The sequence below is a fragment of the Pelodiscus sinensis genome, chromosome 6, assembly GCF_049634645.1.
Source record: "Pelodiscus sinensis isolate JC-2024 chromosome 6, ASM4963464v1, whole genome shotgun sequence".
NCBI classification, from domain to species: Eukaryota; Metazoa; Chordata; order Testudines; family Trionychidae; genus Pelodiscus; species Pelodiscus sinensis.
Window position 1 is genome coordinate 119,413,858 of NC_134716.1, and position 16,149 is coordinate 119,430,006.

The following is a 16,149-nucleotide window of genomic DNA, read 5'->3' on the forward strand; positions in this document are numbered from 1 at the left end:
TAGTCATTTGTCACCTGTCATTAGTGCATCTATATGCTAGCAGCTCACCTTTTCCAATGCAAATACTTTATATTTTAGGGCTATACCCTATAAGTTCTTATGACCACTTTATAACCAATCCCTTTCCATCTTATTACGAACACAAGTCCTTCATTCTAGAAAAGTGTGAATGTCTGTGCAAGTGAGTAAATCCTATCACAACATGGACTGGCTACGTCTCCATTGGCCCCTTTTCCGGAAGGGGCATGTTAATTTCACAAGTCGTAATAGGGAAATCCGCGGGGGATTTAAATATCCCCCGCGGCATTTAAATAAAAATGTCCGCCACTTTTTTCCAGCTTTTAGAAAAGCAGGAAAAGAGCGTCTACACTGGCCCCGATCCTCCGGAAAAAAAAGCCCTTTTCCGGAGGATCTTATTCCTACTTCCAAAGACTAGTTCAAAACAACCTCAGACTGGATCTCATTTGCTATTGGAAACAGCGTAGACTAGTGGTGAGAACAGTGGACTGCCAGGAGGCTTCAGTTCTATTCCCAGGTCTGTCACTGACCCATTGTTACACCTTATACAATTCACATCTATAGGTCGTGGAACTAGAGGTGCAGGGGTGTTGCACGTCCCCCGGATTGAAGTGGTTTCCATTATAAACAAGGTTAACAGTTTAGTTCAGTGGTTCTCAGCACCCGCCTTAAACAAATTGTTCCTGGCCTGCTGCACACACCACACTGTGGCCCTGCTTTCCTTTAATAGGCTCAGAGAAGGCCAGGTACGCAAGAGACCTCAAAGGTCATCTAGTCCAACCACCTGCTCAAAGCAGGATCAATCCCAACTAAATCATTTCAGTCAGAGCTCTGTCAAGCCAGAACTTACAAACCTTTGGGGATGGAGATGCCACCACCTCTCTAGGCAACCTATTCCAGAGCTTCACCACCTTCTTCGTGAAATATGCTTTCCTAATATCCAACCTAGATCTTCCCTGCTGCAACTTGAGACCATTTCTCCTCATTCTGTCATCTGTCAACATTGAGTACAGCCTGGATCCATCTTCTTTGGAACACTCCTTCAGATAGTTGAAGGTTGCGATCAAATCCCACCTTACTCTTCTCTTCTGCAGTCTAAGCCCAGTTCCCTCAGCCTTGCCTCATAAGTCATGTTTCCCAGTCATTTTTGTTGCCCTCCACTGATCACACTCTAATTTGTCCACAACTCTTCTGTAGCTGGGGGAGGGAGGGTTGCAAAACTGGACACAATGCTCCAGATGTGGCCTCATCAGTACAGAAGAAAGGGGAAATAATCAGTTCCCTCAATCTGCTGGCAATGCTCCTGGTAACGCAGCCCAATATGCCATTAGCTTTCTTCATTGTTTGTCAATTTAGACCATAAAATACTTACGGGCAGGAATGGTCTCTTACTAGGGATTTGTACAGAACCAAGCACAAAAGAGCTTCATTCTCAGTTTTGGCCTCTAGATGCTACTCTAACACAAGCAGTAGTATTAGGGTAACCCCCCTTTTTATGAATGGATTGTGAAGGGAAGAGTTAAAAACCAAAACACTTCTATTTTGTCAGAAAGTCAATTTACACTGGGAAAAAGATTTGATTTTTTTCCCAGCAGCTCTAATGCCAAAGTGCCTGTCTATACACAGTTAAAAGTCACAGCAAGCAGGAGTGTGACTCACCAGTGTTCTATCCTGCTACATTCCATTTGGCTGTGTGGATCCTGCTACCACATACTAAAAGTTCTGTAGCCCTTCAACCACCTGCTGATGCTGTTAAAAACCTTTATTGCATAGTACCAGGATGCACACACTGACTTAATGTGTGGTACACAGAAGTGCTGAGATTTTACATGAAGCAAAATGCAGGACAATGTAGCACTTTAAAGACTAACAAGATGGTTTATTAGATGATGAGCTTTCGTGGGCCAGACCCACTTCCTCAGATCAAATAGTGGAAGAAAGTAGTCACAACCATATATACCAAAGGATACAATTTAAAAAAATGAACAAATATGAAAAGGACAAATCACATTGCAGAACAGAAGGGGGATGCGGGGGGGTGGGAAGGGGGAGGAAACATATTTGTTCATTTTTTTAAATTGTATCCTTTGGTATATATGGTTGTGACTACTTTCTTCCACTATTTGATCTGAGGAAGTGGGTCTGGCCCACGAAAGCTCATCATCTAATAAACCATCTTGTTAGTCTTTAAAGTGCTACATTGTCCTGCATTTTGCTTCAACTACCCCAGACTAACACGGCTACATTTCTATCACGATTCGAGATTTTACATAGAATCATAGAAAATTAGGGTATGGCCACGTGGAAAATCGGTGTCCTGTAAGCATCTAAATAAGCCCGTGTGGACTTCAGTATGAGATTATCCCCATTTTGTTTTGGGGGGAATTGAGGTACAGGACAGGGACTAACAAGGTCACACTGAAAGTTAGCAGCAGAGCCAGGAAAAGAATCTGGAAGCCACCTGGTGTAACCACTAAGTCTTGGATCCTACAAAGTGTTCAGTTCCCACAATCTCCATTGATGGGAATAAGCAGCAGAGGACTTCCAGCAGCTGGAATCCTAAATGACATTCTGTCAATAGACCAGTTAGAATGACAAAGTACATCTCCAAGGAGCAACCTAGATTTACACGTCTGCTCAAGACAAGTTAGGCATTGTCTACATGAGAAAGATTAAATTATTAGGTTCATACTGATGTAGTTATATCAGCGAAATCCCTCATATGGGCATTCTTATTGTGGTCCAAGTGCCTTTTTTCAGTTAGTTTAGGATACCAGTGGAAACGGGGGGGGGGGGGGGGAGATTCTTCAACTCCATAGATATCTACACTTTACTTATTATACCAGTACAGGCAGTCCCCAGGTTACATGGATCCGACTTACATCGGATCCCTACTTACAAATGGGGTGAGGCAACCCTGCACTAGCTGCTTCCCCCCAGCAGACTAGGGAGACGCAAAGCTAGCGCTCCCTCACCCCAGCAGACCAGGGAGACGCGGAGCGGCTTTTCTCAGCAGACACCTCAGCTTGAGAATAAAGGACTGAGGGAAGTGAGGTGTGGGAGAATAAAACTGAGCTCTGGAGAAATGTTTGGCTAGAGTTTCCCCTACAATATGTACCAGTTCCGACTTACATACAAATTCAACTTAAGAACAAACCTACAGTCCCTATCTTGTACGTAACCCGGGGACTGCCTGTACAACTATATTTCAAGAAACTCACAACATAAGAGAAACAGGAAAAAAAAAAGTGGCACACAGGCAATTTACCAAATCTATGAGTCTTTGAAGAGTGGAATGAGATTTTATAGCTCATATTTAACACAATTAAAATAAGATTTAAGCTACCTAAAACTTTAATTGTTAATCATCTTAATTATCTGCCGACTCTGTCACTGAGTAACTCATCATGGTATGTATAGATAACATGATTTACTGATGCAGTGTGAAACCATAGTGCAGCATGTGACTAACCAGGCAAGATGGGTTGTAATTTCCCACAATTGTAAACTGAGTATTGCATCTGCGTTCCATCTTTATGACCCACTTCCATCCAGAAGTGTTACCATGTTACATTTCTGTTTAACTTATGCACCTTGAATGTTGTAAAAGCTACTGTAAATGTCAATAAAATGCCATAACGTGTCAGTCAAATGCAATGGAGCAACCTTTATTGAATAAACAATTGAAAAGCTAGAGATAAAACACGATCATACCATGTTGCAATTGATTAAAGATATGAATCAGAAAATTAAAGGATTTTTTCCTCCAGTTTTAGCCATTACCAATTGCTTATAAATAGAGAGCAATTACATTGATCTTATCTAGAGTTTTGTAACTTGGCTTCCAGTCTATAGGGGAGAGATTGTCTTGTCACGTCGATCAATATGGATTTTCCAAGATCAGCTTTAGTAAGTGTCCCATAACGTATGTCCACTTCCATTCATTTTATATAAGAAACTAGTAATGATTTACTGTTTTAACAGGTGCACTGATTAAACGTGAACTGGATAGGGATAACATCTAAGCTAATAGGTGCTGGGCTCCACCTTCCACAAGTACATACAAGCTGAAGAACATTTCTTAGTGGACAATATTGTAGAGGGTGAATTGAAACTATCAAGAGCTTCTTGGAGGAAAGCAGGACAGAATCTTACAGCAATTAATACTTCTTGGATACCACCTACAACTAGCACTTCCAGTGGGTAAACAAAGAACTACGGCAGGGAAAGAATTTGTACTTTGAGGGGCAGGCCTTGTTCAGAAGAGGAAAGTCGTTAGTTAGTGACAGTATGTCTACTCTACACTACTTTTAGTGACAAGGCTGTGTTGATTCAGCTGGATCACTAAGGCTATGTCTACACTGCAGCACTATTTGAAATAGCTATCCCACATCTTCACAGCAAGCCCGTTATTTTGAAATATACCGGGCTCGTTATTCTGACATCCCTGTAAGCTTCATTCCATATGGAGTAAGGGTCATTTTGGAATAGCAATTTATTTTGAAATTTGGTGCTGTGTAGATAGCTTTTTTTGTACTTTGGTGCTATTTTGAAATAAAATCAAAATAAGATACACAATTTGAGCTACGCAAATTGTGTATCTTATTTTGAGCTCTGGTGCAGCGTAGACACGCCCCAAGAGAATGTCTACACTATCAAGTTTTGTCAACAAAACTTATGTTGACACCCAAAAGTGGGCAAAAACCAACCAACCAAAATCACTTCAGGGCAGCAGGGATGAAAGATGGACAGAACCATAAGGGCAGGCATTGTGGGATACTGGTGGACACCAGTTCTGTGGACAAAAACAACAGAGTCTACACTGTCTCTGTCAGCAATAAAGGTAAAGGAAAAGAAAACAAGTCTCTCATAGGGGTGGAAGTTGTGTCACTAAATCTGGGTGTTTTTCCTGACAAGAGTCCCATTTACAGGGTGTACACGCTCACTGCTTTGTTGCCAAAAGGCGGGTTTTGATGACTAAGCCATGAAGTCAGACAGTGTAAATTGCTGTTTGTCAGCACTTATGCTGAAAAACACACCAAAACAACAACAAAAACAACCTTTCCACCCCCTACAAGTGGCCTTTGCTTTCCTGCCAGCAAAGCACTCCTGCAGACAAAGCAGTGTTTACACTTGTACTTGCCACAGCAAGGCCTTTGTCCTTGGGGGTGAGGGGCTGTTGAAGCACCTGTGAACAAGGAAAGCTTTGTCACTCAATTGCCAGTGTAGACAAAGTGTTAGTTATAGCGAGTTGGGGGAAGATTAATGTAGCAAGAGGGGGTAAGAAAGGAAGTTGAAGGGGAATCTGTAAGAAGTGGTGGATGTAGGTCTGCTTTAGCCTGGGGCTTGTACTAGAGCTGCGTGAAGATCTGATTTACACTTGGCTTATAGTATATATATTTTAAAAAACCCACACCAAATCAAATTTGTTTCAGGTTAATCTGAAAGTGATTTTTTTTATAAATGAACCAAAAAGTTGGAGGAAAATGGTATTAACTAGAAATATTTCATTTGACCTAACTGAAAGCTGTTTTTCCAGCCAAAAGAGTGTGGAGAAATTGACAGAATTTGCAAGCCATCTTATTTGACCCAAATCTGCATTCTCCTCTGGGAACAAAAAAAAAATGTTTTTGCAAAAACCTTTCCCTGTTCTAGCTTCCAGCATAGGGTATGAGCGTCCCTGCCTGATTCTGAGGAGGTACAGCAAATCTTTCGACGCACATTGTTCACACAGTAGCTGCTGTGCTGTGTTTGTGTCTTGTGCCTGATACAGGGATACAGTTTCAAGTAGCATCTTGAGGAGACTGAGTAACATCTGCAAGAAAAAACTACTGCTATCTGCAGGGGCGGCCCCGTGTGTATAGGCCGACTCAGCTGTCGCTTAGGGCGTCGGCCTAGCACCCAATGATGACGTCATGCTATTGAGGGCTGTGGAGGTGGGGGCGCTGATCACGCATTCTGCCTGGGGTGCCCGCCTCGGGCCGCCCCTAGTTATCTGGCAAAAGGCGGCAGCAGCCATTTTGATTCTAACCTGACTTTACACACAGCAGAGAAATAAGCAAGCATAATCTGAGCAATGAAAACTAATCGATAGAGGACACCCTTCCCTGGTGATAAGAAGAGACCAAGCACTGTGTTTCCTGGATACTCTCATTGCATCTCAAAACCACAAGGAATTCCCTATGTCATCCACAATGACCACTTTATTGCTGCAGCCATCTGGAAATAAGCAGTCCTAAAGGGGCATTTCAAACCCACAGATTCATTCATGTTATTGTTGGGATGCAAACAGTTGATTTCCTCAAATTTGGAACTTGGGAATCAGTGAGAGAAAACTGTGATATTCCTCCCACTATGTTGCTGGGAGAGGGTGGCAGCTGGCTGGTCTTCCCATACCACTGTTAAGCTGTGCTAGCAGAATCCAATGTCAGCATCCTTAGTAAGCAAACCCCACAGAGATGATTCAGCCTTTTGTGGCTTAAACCATTTAACTTGTTTTGTTAAAAAGTTCATAAAGTATTAAGAAAAAAAATACCATCATAATCTGACATCCTCCATTTCCCTCCTACTGAATGAATTTTTGATTTGTGCTAGTCCATTGAGTGACAGTGCTTTGATAAGCACTGATTTGATTTCTCATAAAATACACTATATATCAGCAGCATGCTATAACAACAGCACAATGGATAGCATCATAGCCTTAACTGGCTATGGTAATAGCCAAAACCAAGTATGAAACCGTGTGAGTGAGTGCACACACGTTAGCAAGCGGAAAACAACAGCCATCCACGCAGGGTGGTCTGGGAATACTAGGGAATCACAGGAAAAAAGTGACACAGAAGAAACTTGGTTGGAAGAAGGAAAACCAGCATTATTCATGCCTTCACTTCAGCACATAGTCTATACCAGACTGGCTTTCCGTTATAGAGGTAAAAAACCGAGGCACATGTTCTGATGCAAACATTTTGTTCTCCACGGGTTAAATTTCTGAGTGAGATGAACATGATACATCACTAGTTATGTCAGTATGAACCAAATATTTAAAAGACAAAGAGAGCAGGGGCCACATGGCTGGTCCTGTCCACCGAACTTGTTTACATTTCCTTTAGGTATCTTTTTTTTTTTTTTTTTGTCTCTAAAACAAAAGGCGAGCTGCTGAGAAACTTCTCCCGCTCCACTGCCCAGCTACTGCCTACATGCCAAGTGAGTTTTATTGAAGCACCGAACTGTGTTCCCAGGGACCCTCGGCACCTCTGCCATCACCATGGCTTGAACTGGTTGAGGCCTGCAGTTTTCAGCTATACAAGTTTATTTTTGGGGACAAGCTGCCACTTTTTTTGTGGCAAGGTGGGGGGGAAGAAGAGGTTGATCATTTTTTCTGACCCCACTGGAGTTTCCCCACTTCCACAGGGTCACACTAAACTGGCAGGAACTGGGACCTGCTCTTCCCTCTGCTTCTGTGTTTCTCATGCAATCACTGCCACGAAAAAGTCCCTGCCACAGCCACAAAAAGCCAGCACAAAAGAGTACAAGTACGATTGAAGTGACTCCGTGTGAAGATTTGACTGAACACCGAGGCAGTTTGTTCTTTTTTACTGCATGCACGCAGCTCTCAATGCACTTTGGGTGTGTCTACGCAGCAAAGTTATTTCGGAATAATGGCTGTTACTCTGGAATAACTCTGTGAGCATCTACTCAGCAATTCTGTCATTTTGAAATAATTTCAAAACAACAGACGGCTTATTCTGGCTTCTGTAAACTTCATTCTATGAAGAATAATGCCAGTTCCGAAATAGCTATTTCAAAATAAGGCATGTGTAGACACTCCACTGTAGCTATTTTGAAATAGCCCCTTACTAGAACCATTCTAAGTTACTCCTCCTGGGGCTCTAAATCGAGGTAGCATGTGCACAACAGGGAAGACTGCCTTGGACTAATTTTGAGGCTTCCCTGCAGTGCAAATGTGCTATTTTGAAATTAGCTATTCTGAAATAGCCTTTCTGGAATAGCTTATTCCGAAGTAATTGTGTAGTATAGACATAGCACTAGTGTGGCGAGACGAACTCTTCAAAGGAATCTGACTGCATGAGGACAACACAGAGCTAGCTACAGTTGAACTCACTTATTCTCAGTCACCTCAATTTTTGAACCATCGTACTTAAAAATAGCCACAAGGGCTACATTGCACGTTTGTCTACATGGCCACAACGAAACCATTGCTTTTGCACCCCTCCAGGCACGGCCCAGATCTTGACTCTGAGGGATAACCACAGCCAAATGCAAAAGGAAGGAGTATGCCAAGAGGGGCTGGGAAATGGGAATAGGTGGAAATTTGGCTCTGCCTCTTCCAGGTGACAGCCAGTGCAGCTGAAACTATACAGCTGTCATTTGCTGCTGGTATAGATCAGTTGCACAGTACTAACTCTCAGGCCAAGAAGGATGCAGGGAAAGAATTGTGACTCCAAGGCATTTTGCCTAATGGATGCCCCTCTGATAGCTGCTCATTGATAACAGCATAAGAACAGCCACACTGGGTCAGAACAAAGCAGGTCCACCGAGCCCACTACTCTGTCTTCCAACAGTGGCCAATGCCGGATGCTTCAGAGAAAGTGAATTCTGTCAACATGCTTTGTTCAGAGATGAGACTAAATGAACAATCTAGCTCAGAGTTAACAGGACTACACATGTTGGGCTCGTCTACACTGGCCCCTTTTCCGAAAGGGGCATGCTAATTTCACAGGTCGTAATAGGGAAATCCGCAGGGGATTTAAATATCCCCCGCGGCATTTAAATAAAAATGTCCGCCGCTTTTTTCCAGCTTTTAGAAAAGCCGGAAAAGAGCGTCTACACTGGCCCCGATCCTCTGGAAAAAAGCCCTTTTCTGGAGGATCTCTTATTCCTACTTTGAAGTAGGATATTTAAATCCCCCGCGGATTTCCCTATTACGACCTGTGAAATTAGCATGCCCCTTTCGGAAAAGGGGCCAGTGTAGACGTAGCCGTTATGTAGATATATTACATCCATATGTATTCATCTCTCACACACTGGGTACATCTACACTACACAGAAGATCGAAGCTGCCGCTGTTGATTTTCCAGGGTCCAAATCAGTGGTCTAGTTAAGACACTGATTCAAACTGAGAGGGGCACTCTATGAAAGCAGGACTAATGGCATTGACCAAAGAGTAAGGGAAGTCAAAAGAAGAGAGTTCTTCCTTCGACTTCCTACAGTATAGACTATGCCAAAAGCCGAGTTAAGCTACTTCAACTTCAGCTATGCACTCAATGTAGCAGAAATTGCATATCTTAATTCAGCTTTGTCCCACGGTGTAGACATACCCACTATGATATATATAAAGGACACACCCACACTCTGCCACACATACTATGGTGTGTGTATTGCCTCCAGCTCAGATTCCAAAGAATGCAATACACCTGGTAATTTTGTAAGTGGCTATTTCCCAGGGAGAACACGTACTCTATCCACAACAGCGACAAGGAGTCCTGTAGCACCTTATAAGATTAACAGAATTATTGGAGCATAAGCTTTCGTGGGCAATGACCCACTTCATCACATGCATCTGACGAAGTGGGTTTTTGCCCATGAAAGCTTATGCTCCAATACATCTGTTAGTCTATAAGGTGCTACAGGAATCCTTATCACTTTTGCAGATCCAGACTAACACAGCTACTCCTTTGATACTTCCATCCACAACTACATTTTTGGTTGCCTGTATGTACACTAGAATCAAGCATCATGTTTCTACAACCAAATAAAAAGTTACCCTCAGCAAATGAGACTATGTTCCCTGTTAGGTGCAAGAACGTATATTTAGAACATTAGTTTCATAGGGTACATCTACTGTGCATAACACATCTACACTACAGGGAAGCCTCAAAATTAGTCTGAGGCAGGCTTCCCTAATGTGGACATGCTACCTCGATTTAGAGCCCCAGGAGGCACTGGGGAGTAATAGCTCCTTCCAGGGCCATTCAGAGTAATTTCAAAATAGCATCAGTGGAGTGTCCACACTACTGCTATTCCGAAATAGCTATTTCAGAATAGGTGTTATTCCTCATGGAATGAGGTTTACAGAAGTCGAAGTAAGTCATCCATTCATTTGAATTTATTTTGAAATGACGGAATTGCTGTGTAGACACTCACATGGTTTTTGAAGGGGTGTATTTCTTGGTGTCCTGTATTCACTAAGGGCGAGTCTATACAGCAACGTTATTTTGGAATAACGACCATTATTCCAAAATAACACTGCTGTATGGACTCACCCTTAGTGAATACAGGACACCAAGAAACACCCCCCTTCAAAAACCATCAGCAAGCATATGAGGATAGAATATGAGGACAGAAAGGAAATATGCCTTTCATAAACATTTTTGCTATGTCCTTAGATTTAACAATGTTTTTGCTTACCCTAAAAGCTTCCAAACTCTTACTGAAGTCAGCAGATATTCCAACATTTTGCCCTGTAAGTCTTGTGACTAATACTTCAAAGAAGGTTACAGAGCTGATAGCAGTTGAATACCAGTTTTTAGATTACAAACAATGGGTAAGAAACAGATTTTCAGTGTTACCTTCATAATCACTAAGGCTGTATGAAAAATACATACTGGTATTCTGAGTCATTAACAGTGATATGAAATGGATATTCCACCCAATGCATTGTCAGCTCATTTAAAGTGTACTCTGCTGCAGTAAACACAGTATGATCAGAATGCAAACTATCATTAAAAACTAAAGCCAGGTAGAAAACTCAGTCTGGAAAACAATTCTGAGCATATTACTGAAGACAAAAGAATATGGTAGGTCTACTTCCGCATTTTAATACTGGAAGAGATTGAAACAGAAGATAAAGACCAGGATAAGAGAGCAGAGTTCTCAAGATTAAAAAAATATATAGTTTGGCTCAGTACCTCTGCGTATGGGACAGTGTGTTTAAGGATCAAGCTTTATGAGAGCTTGATTCAGCCCGTAAGGCCCCACCCTGCAAACACAAGTGTGAGCAGTACTACTGAATTCTATGCAACAATGGACAGCGTAATGTTAATTACATGCATGTTATGAGCTAGCAGGACTGAAGCCCATGTTTATACCTGGAGTTTTTAGTTCATTTGCACATGAAAAATAGAGGTTTGCTTGCACTAGTCATGTTCTAACCACCCCAAGGGGCTCAGTATACACCAGCGACCACATGTTCAGAAAGCTATGGGTTTAGATTTAGAGGCACTGATTAAAAGATGGCTTAAAACACTGACAATGATCAATAGGGGAAAAAAGCAAGATAAAACGCTCAGATGCCACATTATTTACCAAATACAAATAAAAATATTTTAAAGCAAGAAACTGGAAAATGACATGAAAGACATTAACTATGAAGACGTGTGTTTGAGGCCTTGCCATTATGGAAGAGTTTTTTTAAAGAATGTAATAAGGAAAATAAAAGAAATGACTCTTGGAGTTAATAGGGGAAACAGAAGAATTAATTTAACAGAGAATTTTCTTCTTCCTCTAGCTGCATAATTCTATAGCAAAAAGACAAGTTTTAAATTACAAACCTTTTTTTAAAAAAAAAAAAATAGTATTTTTATAAGGATCTCTTTCTCATGAAATATCTGAGAACATGACTTACTACACTAGGATTTGAGGGCATGCAACACTTCCCAGGAGCAAGCCACTCAACACCATAGCCGTGCTGGTTCTGAAATGGACTAAGGAACACAGACCCCCTTCCTCTGCATTATCAGTAAATTGTCACTGAAGGAAGACTGAGTTCTGGTGCTCCTGGGTAAAAGCTATACAGTTTGGCTAAAACTTCCATATTTTGGTATCCAAAGTCAGGCACCTATATCTATATTTAAAGATTAAACCAGAGAGAGCCTGTTCCCCTCCTCCAGAGCTGCTGTAATTCCTGCAGGCTAACACCACAAAACTTGGTAGATGATAACACAGTCAGAGCACTACAAGCTTAAAAGACAATATCCCAACATGGCACCATTGTAGTATTGACTGGATCTAACTCTGCTCATGATCATTCAATGCCTTGTAATTCAAGCTTAAACTGCAGCCAATATATGTCTTAAGCAAACTTCACACCAGTATTTTAACTGGAAAAATCTAGAAAGCTAGAGGATTCAGTCTATGCATTTTTTCCCCACAATTAAAAATGTCTTGTTTCTACTTTTCTTCTTTCCCTTGTTCATATTCTCTGGCCATACAGTCTAGTAAGCTGGAAACTGTCACTTCAGCTAAGTTTGTAAATTTACATTCCTGTATATTTACCATATTCACTTCAGGGTACAAACTACAAGTGGAAATGGAAATCTATTAGGAAACAACCATCCTTTAATTTTGCAGTTCTTAATGGGAGGGGGTAAAGATCTTCTGAGGTTTAGGGGACCACTCAGGTACACACACAGAAGTATTCAGCTCTATACATCACAATGCTATCAGAAGATGAGTCCCCAAACTTACACATCAAACTGAGATTACACAAGCTGTTGGAATTACTGCTGCTTATTTAGGCAGTATAACTCTCATTATATCAATATATTGTCTTACCTTAGAAGCTAAATACTGGAGAGGTCCAATTGCTGATTAGTACCCAAAACAGGAAATCCAGACCGAACAGGAAGCACAAAGGGATAATCACTCAGCCCTAAATGCAATCAAATTGATTACCTAATCACTCACACCATTAGAGAGTTAGCACTGGATTTATTCTGACAGCCCAGGGATTGCCCCAGGTTAACAACCCTTCCATATTATACTCAAGAGCTGGCCAAATCATTGATTTATTTCAGTTCGGCCAAAACAAGGAAAATACTTGGTTCCATTTTGAAAGTGTTTGACATTAGTCAGCAAATTGGAAGAGACTGATTCAGACCCAGCAAAATAGGCATGTTTGTGTCCATTTGTCCCCCTTTATAACTTTTCATTCACAAGTTAGGGCATTTAGTGGAATGGAATATGGGAGACCAGCCTTCAGTCAGAGACCGAGAAGATTTGAAACCTCAGCTCCTATCTCCCAGGTAAGTGTCTAAATCACCATGATAGACTAGCTCTCTCTCTTCCTGGTCCAGTAAGTATTAAAGCATGGCTACCAAGCAGAACAGCTTCAAGAGGCAAGAGTAAGAGATTCCAATCCCAGAATGGCCTTTCAATTAGTTTGCTCAGCTGCAAAGCTGGAGTTCTGGATTCAAATCCCTGTCACCAAGTGGAGATTTAAAGCTGCATTGCCAGGAAGTATCCTATCCACTCAGCTAAAAATGCCAGGTGGTGGATGTGTACATTGTTGGCTGGCCCTATAAAAAAGATGCCATCACATCAAATCAAATCATGAATAATTTCAGGTTGGCCAAAATGGCATTTTTCAATGAATAAACTATCAGGAAAATTGTCCAGCTCTACTTCACACTTTCCAGCACTTCAGAAAAGTTAATTACAAACAATATATGAGTCACAAACTCAGGGATAGCATGAGGATAGCACTTAAGCATGTGCTTATATCCACCTCCTCCTCGTACACGCATGCTTAACTTTAAACATATGCTTAAATTCTTTTAGTTCTTATATGACTTAATCATGTACTTAAAGGGACCATGTGCTTAATATGTGTTTCCCTAGAACAGGAATGCCTTCCTGAATCAAGGCCAACAAGAAGCCAGAAGCCTTACCAAAATCAGGAACAGAAGCACATGATTGTTAAGGCTTATGAAATGGGATGAACCTCATCCAAGGTTTAGGTTCATACTTAGGATTGGCTGAAAGTTCAAGTTCAGCTTATTGAATACAAACATAGCCATCCAACCTTGAGTATGGCGTGTGGAATATTTAGCAACAATGGAATTAGTTCAGCCTGGAATTTCAGCATTAATTTTGCAAATCCAGATCCAGACTAACACGGCTACCCCTCTGATACTTGACAGCCTTAATTTTGAACTTCTTAGCTTTCCTTCCTCACCCCTTCACTTTCCAATTAACAACACGTCTTTGTGCAGTTTGTGGCACCCTCCAGCATGTATCAAAGAGAACTTAAAATATTTTAAATAGACTCTCCAGATTAATTGCGTGGGCATGATTCCTGTTAGTGCTAAAGCCTCTAATTTGGGTCTAGCCGCAGTCAGTCTTCAGATAGCCAACCTAGAATAAGGAAGGGGGAGATTTTAGGTTTCTCTGCCTTCGGGAGCAGCCTGTTTTGTCTCTGTTTAGGGACAGGGGGAGGGGGGAAGTTGTGTGTTACTATTCTGACTTCTACATTGCAAGCACACAGCAAAAGACTGTGATGGTTTAGTGATGGGGTGAGGTCACAGATGACCCTTTAGAGGTGATTCCCGGGATGCTGACAAGGCCTCTGCCACCTTCCCTTGCTCTCTGGGGCTTCTCACTGCCCGGTCCTGCTGGGCCAGCTCTGCCGGTCTCCCCCAACCAAGGCACCAAGCTGAGATCACTGCCCCCCACCCCCAAAGAAGTAGTAGACACACTGAGCCTCTTCAGGTCCAAGGAGAGTGTATTTTGGGGCCCAGCTTCCTGGGATACCCCTCTCTAATTGCACTCAAACCTCCGCAATGAATTATTTGCGTAAGCCCCTTTAGTAATGAAAGGGGGAATGTACACTGATGGTTCCCCTGGTAAGTTATTTACACTGGCTTGATAGTAAGTAAAAGTGATTTTATTAAGTACAAGCAGTAGGATTTAAGGGATAATAAGTGAGAACAGGAAGGGCAAAGTAGATTACAAATCAAAAGTAACAAAACACGCTTCGCTAATTCGAACACTAAAATCCTAAAAACAAGCTTATTACAAACTCACCCTAAAACTGTTTCTTCCAACTACCCCTTCAAACCAGAGAAATTTTCACTTCCTCTGGGGTCTCTGGTTATCTTCCTTGGGTGTGTCCAGCCAGCCAAAGACAAAAGATTCCTCCCTTCCTGTTTTTTTGAAAGAATTCCCTAAGGCTATGTCTACACTACACATTTTGCCGGAAGAGGCAGTGCAAATGAAGCATGGATTAGTGTTGTCTCACACTTCATTTGCATAATCTCTTCCGATCAGTTTTTGCGCAAGAGGTTTTTGCGCAAAAACAAGCAGCGTGGACATTTCCTTTTTGTGCAAAAACTCCTTTTTTGCCTCTTTGGGCATAAGAAGCTTGCGCAAAAAGGGGGTTTAATCAAACCCAGCATAATTGGGGAGCAGGTAGTAGGGTAGAGGAGGGACAGCTCAGTGGCTTCAGTGTTAACCTACTAAACTCAAGGTTATGAGCTCAATCCTTCAGAGGATATCTGGGGCAAATCTGTCAGGGATATTATTTGGTATTGCCATGAAGGCAGGGGACTGGACTCAATGACCTCTCAAGGTTCCTGCCAGCTCTATGAGATAGGTATATCTCCTTGATAGCATTTAAAACTCATAAAATATTTTACTACTCCATATGTCTAATTTTATACACAAGGATGATATACACACCAAAATAAGATAAACAGATCCAGCAGATTATGGCATGAAGAATGATAGGTTACATGAAACAATTTGTCCAAAGCACTTTTGAATTATGTACATTTATGTCCATGAGTCCATTTCATAAAGCATGGTGAGGGTGGAAGGGGGGGTAAACCATCACAGTTTTTATCTAATTTTCTTCTGTGTGTCCCATGAATATAACAAAAAGAAACCTAGACCCCATATTTAGTCAGTGGAAATAGAATGGTTACTTTTGCTGGTGGTGCTAGCTACTTTGAATTGCAAACAAATCAAACAAAATAGCACTACAAAATCAAAGCAATGCAGGAGACCCAAACACATAATTTTTGGTCATTGAAATTTACATAAAAAAATGTTTCTAATAGTAGTAGTATTTATATTGTTTGAGTAGATTTTAGGAAGTTGGCTTGTTTAACCTAACAAAACAAAGAATATGAGGAAATACGTTTGCTTTCTATAAATACATCAGAGGGCTTAAGACCAGGATGGTAGTTGTTTATGTTAAGCACTAATGAGGATGCAAGAATACATGGAGATAAACTGGCCATCAGTAAGTTTAGTCTTGAAATTAGACAAAGGTCTCTAACTATTTGAGTGAAGTTCTGCCACGGCTTACCAAGTAAGGTAAGGGGAGGTAAA